Source organism: Engraulis encrasicolus, chromosome 3 (assembly GCF_034702125.1).
Source record: "Engraulis encrasicolus isolate BLACKSEA-1 chromosome 3, IST_EnEncr_1.0, whole genome shotgun sequence".
Classification (NCBI taxonomy): domain Eukaryota; kingdom Metazoa; phylum Chordata; class Actinopteri; order Clupeiformes; family Engraulidae; genus Engraulis; species Engraulis encrasicolus.
Window position 1 is genome coordinate 57,976,930 of NC_085859.1, and position 6,000 is coordinate 57,982,929.

Sequence of the window (6,000 nt, forward strand, 5' to 3'; positions counted from 1 at the left end):
ATTAAGTGATAGAAGGAGCAATGGCATTACAGACACCTATTTTCAGTAGGTAGCTAAAAACAGATGAACTGGCTTGGTATAATAATAGAGCAAATATGATAGTTTATACTTATAGCAATGACATACTGTAATAGTGCAAATGGTAAATTATAGCAATCCCTTCAGAAATGTCTGAACAAACATGTGCACGATAGTGAGTATTTAGACATGTGAGAATAAAAGGACAGTATACAGTATGAACACAGATGGTGGATTTTCTAGGGTTTTTTTTCATATGATGTATATTTTATGGAAGAAATCTAAATATGGATCTCTGCTTGAAGATGTACTGCATGAAGAGGTATCTTTAGTTTCGGTGCTTGCTTGGTGATTTATGTGCTTGTTTCTCTGTTGCAGTGAATCTTTTTGTCAACAAAAAGTAGGGATTTTTTGGTCCAACCGTATATTGTGAAAACTCACACATTCAATCCGGAACTTTGCTTCCAAATAGACATACCTGTATGGACTATTCATCAAATATAACCTCCCACACACAAATGAGCATTCACAGACAGGGCAAATTCCAAACTGAATAAGCCACCGCCTGACGAAGTACATTGGTTACGCTTTTGACAAAGTTGTTGAAATGTCAAGTATTCACTTTTAAATCTGCTGAATTGAATACCCCTGACCAAGACTACTAACATATTCACCTGACTTAAATCTGGCTCTGAGCTTCTTGTTAGCCCCTTACTGCAGATGGGCCTATTACGGCCCTATTCACTCTTTGCTGAAAACACTCAACCACAACATTACTATGACAATGCAGAGTCTTAACCGATGAAGACTTGTTCATTACCGTTTTGGTGACAATAAGGTTATAATAACACAGGCTCTGCACTGGGGTTTATGTCTGCCAGCACACTGCAGTGTCTCGTGAAACCATAGACAACTTTATATAACACCTTTATTACTGTGAATGCACCCCCGACAAGGGTGTTGTGCGGCAACAATCACGAGAACAACTGCAAAATTGGTGGAAGTGGGTCTACAATTGCAAAAAAAGTGGAAGTGGGTCTACAGCAAACTTCTGCATACTATACCACAGAACATTCTCCATGACCATAACCACCTGTTTTAACCTGTGGATTACTAAAGCAATGACGACATACTGACAGTGACACAGGCGTGATCTGAGCACAAACTGCACCGAGCACAGTCTGGTAGCTTTGAGGACACAGTAGCAGTACAGAAAGAAATTGATAGAATTTGTTGAAAAGCAAGGCGATAACCCTTTTTATAATCTTTCTTTAGTTGAGCCAGGTCAAGATAAGCAGTCCATGACAAACTTGTCAGGATGTGCAGGCCAACTGCAGTGAAAATGTTAATGTATGAAATCGAGGTTCATATTACAATAGGCTAATCAGTTGATCAACAAATAATAAAGTTAAATAAACAAACCTTTTTAAACGTCATCGACACCTCTGGAATGCTTTGCGGTTTACAGTAATGGAGATTTCTACATGCCACTCCTTAGTCCATAGTACACTTAGATCAATTATTAAACAGGCATATTGTCTGATATAGGCCTGACATGCACATACAAACTATTTTTCACCCAGGAAAAAGGGAGCGGAAGAATGAATTTCAAACCGTAACTTAAAGTGTAAAAGTGATGCTTGCTCTGATTGTTGAATTCAATAATCTGCACTGTATGGGGTATCTTTAGTGCATAGACAATCCAATGATGTAAGTAGGCCCTACAGCCAATGAGAAGAAACCAAAGGGATTGCTGATGTTCCCTTTAACCAGCAGGTAAATACAGTGTGTGATCAATATACCACAGTAATCTTAGCCTGATTATCATCGACTTTCAAATCTCTTCAAGACTTGGTCTGACCAAGAGCATAACAATTAACATTTCCCAAATGGTATGGTTGACCCACCTCCCTTAGTTTGCTAATGGTTGTTTGCTCCCTGACAAAGTGGGAAGAGTGTTTCGTGTTGTTCGTGTTTGTATTGCCTGACTTGAAGCAATGCTGAAGGAAGGTGTGGCATCACTAGGAGGGCACATGTAGCAGGTGGAACTGTCGCGCGTCAGGTAACCAAGTATGTTCAACTGCGGTGTGCAGGGGCCAGGGGGCAGCCCTGTTGAAAGGATAGAGCAAAGTTTTGGGACTTTTGCGTTGAGTATTTTGGAACACTGGGGGGAGGAACTGGTAGAGCTCTCTGGAGAGAAACGGAGACTGGGAGTGAATTAGTCAGATGTGGAGCAGACTTTAATGTTGTGTGCTGATAAACGGTTAATAAACCCTTTGGAAGTCTTATACACAATCGGCCTCCAGAATCTATCTATATGCCCAGAAGCCACTTTACACTGGTAGCTAGTGATGGCAAAATGAGGCCTCCAGAACCAATGCAGCTTTTTCAAGCCAAAAGGTTCACCAAAGGGTTCATTTCTCGAAGCCTCAACGAACAGTTCTCGCTGGCGCCATCTGCTGTGCAATGCAATGCACGGCAGGCATTGATTTAATTTGACCTTTTTTCTTGTTTCTTGTTATTTGTATCCGTTTCAATAAACGCGACGGAATGTGTGAATCATCATGTGTTTGATTTGTGATTGTAAAACACTCAGATCAAGTTTAACAGGTGTGTGGAAATTAAAGGAAAGATACTGTGAAGATGAATTTTATGGGACACTCTAATAGGCTATTAAACAATTGTCCACTACCCGACTTCGAACTTGCAACGTGCTTGGTACTAATCTGCCACACTCACCACTAAGCCAGGCTCATAACAGACAGCTCCATAACCTTGTCGATCAGTGTAATCAGCATCAAGTCGCTTCTGCAAGGATCTGAACCTGTGATTCTATGAATGCAGGTCGAGCAACTTGACCACAGCACCAAACGACAGGGACATTGACTGAACTGTGCAGGGCTTTATTTATTTGTCATATTGTTGTCAACAGCAGCCTGGGGCGCAAACAGTTCGTTGCGGCGCCCCCGACTGCCCTCTTCAACCATTCCCATGGAATTCATCCTGTCCAGCCTCCGTCAGATAATCCAGCCCTCCCCCTCCTACTTCCAGAGACTAATTTGCAGGTAAGCATACACAAACTTAACATTTGGTCATACTGGTTGGTCAGCTGCGTCTTTCTATTTTGCACATCAAATTAATCCCATTTCACCCCCCAGAATCTCATCTTGTGATGTGGATCTACTGACTACACTGCTTATGTGCAGATTTTTGGCATTCTCTAAACACACTACCCCACTATCCCATTCATACACTACCCAACAATAACTGTCTGAACCCTGCAACAACATACAACACATCATACATACAGGGAGAAAAATGCTGAGGCACTAAACTCCTAAAGGTTACAATTTTTACATACGCCCTGAGGAAGGGCCATAAGGCCGAAACAGGTAGGCATTGTAGCCAAATAATAAAAGAAATTAAGAAAAATAAGAAAATTAAGAAAATTGTAACCTTGAGTGCCTCAGTATTTGTCTACTTCGACCAAGTTTTAGAGGCCCTACACTGATGAGCATCCAAGGGAAAAAGTGAAGACCCAGATTACTCAAATGACCTGTTTGCGTTTGACATCATACTGTACATACCGGCTTGTTGATCCTGTCCCTCATGGAAAGGACACACACACACACACACACACACACACACACACACACACACACACACACACACACACACACACACACACACACACACACACACACACACACACACACACACACACACACACACACACACACACACAGGCAGCTCCTATGGAACCGCGCCATGTGACTGCACCTTACCTGCACCTTACCTGCACTACCTCAGACCTCCACTACCAAGAACTGCTGGCCTCTGTAACATACAATGCACCAACGCTGCTTGTTGTAATTATTTATTAATTAATTACTTTATTGTTACTAGTGTTACTTGTCCTGTCTTGCACTAATGTCAGTCTGTAAATGTCGTTCTGTGTATGTCTATGTCCTGACATGGCATAGAGTGAGAATTTCATTTTACTTCTGTGCAGAGATGTATAGTAACGAAGTAAAAGTAACGAAGTACTGTACTTAAGTACTAAACTGCAGTATCTGTACTTTTTTGAGGAATATTTTTTTCCTCATACTTGTACTTTTACTGCACTACATTTTTCTGATGAAATTAATACTTTTACTCCGATATATTTTTCATGTGCTGCTTTCGTTACTCGTATTAGTCTTTAGCCCAAGACGAGCAAGACTGCATGATTGCAATGTTGAGAATCAACTACTTCTGAGGGTAAACAAAAACTTCCTTGCTGCCTAACTGGCTTCTTTAAGCAAATCAGTGTGAAAGGTTTGAGTTGGCGACAAAGCCCGGAAAAGGTTTTTTTTATACATTTTTTTATTTGATGTTTTTATTTGATATTTTAATTTATTTGATTTTTTTATGCGCACTTCTGACTTTTAAAAAAAAATAATAATTGAAGCACAACGAGCTAGTTGGAAGCACTGTTTTAAGCAGTAAAACTACTGCCCTACGTTTTCTTAAACACTGAACTTGTGTTAGCTACTTGTTGTAATAACAAACCATAATGGTATTTGCACTTCATAAGAGACTTATTGTACAGAGCTCTAATAAACCAAATGGTATTCAAACTTTTGACTGACTCCCCCCCCCATTTTTTTTAATGCAGTACTTTTACTTCTACTTCTACTTTTTACTCAAGTAGCAAAACTTGTAATACTTCTACTTGCTTTACTTAAGTATAACACATTTTGAATACTTTTGTCCTTCTACTTGAGTAAGGTAAGGAAAGGTTACTTTTGACTTTTACTCAAGTCATTTGACAAGATGATACTGGTACTTCTACACTACTTTTCTCCAGTACTTTATACATCTCTGCTTCTGTGCATATGAAGAAAATGACAATGACAATATAACTGACTTGACTCCACACACACACACACACCACTAATTACTCGCTCCGCAAGATTAGTCATTAGAATGTTCGAGTTTCACAATACAGGCAGACAACTCTAATTTCATTGCATGTTACCCTTTTCACAGATTCTAATGAGTATGTGCTAAGGAGATGATGAGGGAACACGCTGCCAGTTTGGTTGCAGGTATGGTTTACTTTATCTGTCGAAAAAGCATATTCTTTTCAAATTGCGCTCCCTTATCCTGCCTGTGATGTTTTTGAAGGCCATCACTTGGGGTCAATAGACAACCAAATATCTGTCAGTGTTAAAGTGTCATACGCCCGTGTATTAAGAAAGTGGATCACAGTAGAAGTAGTTAACCATATTTCTCAACCTAACCATATTATCTCCCCCACACCGCAAACATTGCTCAGTGCTGCTCCTGCAGAATGGACCATGCTAACCTCCCAGTTGTGTTTGTAGATCTGCACACAAATATCACTCGCCTCTGTACAGTCCATTGTAAAGCTGAAAAGAATATGTCTACTTGACATCTTTTAACCCAGCAAGTAGATGAAGGTTATCTTACAGTTTAGTTGTTGTTTTGGTGTTGTGATTTTATCACATTATATTACATTACAATGCATTTAGCAGACACTTTATCCAAATGTGTATCCATGTGTATCAGAGTGTGGGGTGAACATAGAGGACAGCTGTATACAAGTAAACCATGGTAAAACTGAAGACCTACTGATTGTGTGTAAGCAGGATAAAGTAAGTGCATAGGGTTATGAATGACAGATTAGGAATGAATAGTTAGCTTTGTTATGTAGGGGAGCTCTCTCAGACAAGATGAGTCTCCACAAGCGCATCGTCAAATCAGCCAGCAGAGTGATTGGTGTTGACCAGACATCTGCAGTTGAGTTGTACAACGAGCTTATTTTAAGAAAGATGGAGCAAATTTTAACTGACCCTACACATCCCCTCTACCCAAAGTTTTTAAAGAGTACTAGATCAAATGACAGACTCCTGCAAAGAAAAATCAGGACGGTAAGATACCAAAAGTCATTTGTACCCACAGCGATCAGGCTATATA

The 6,000-nt window shown here is 40.0% G+C and overlaps 2 protein-coding genes across 2 annotated transcripts in view; one reads left to right on the top strand and one right to left on the bottom strand.

The window, feature by feature from the left end:
* anxa1a (annexin A1a) overlaps positions 1–6,000 on the top strand; it is a 124,457-nt gene that overhangs the window by 20,196 nt on the left and 98,261 nt on the right. The window lies entirely within an intron of this gene.
* LOC134445161 (GTPase IMAP family member 8-like) overlaps positions 1–6,000 on the bottom strand; it is a 36,364-nt gene that overhangs the window by 7,884 nt on the left and 22,480 nt on the right. The window lies entirely within an intron of this gene.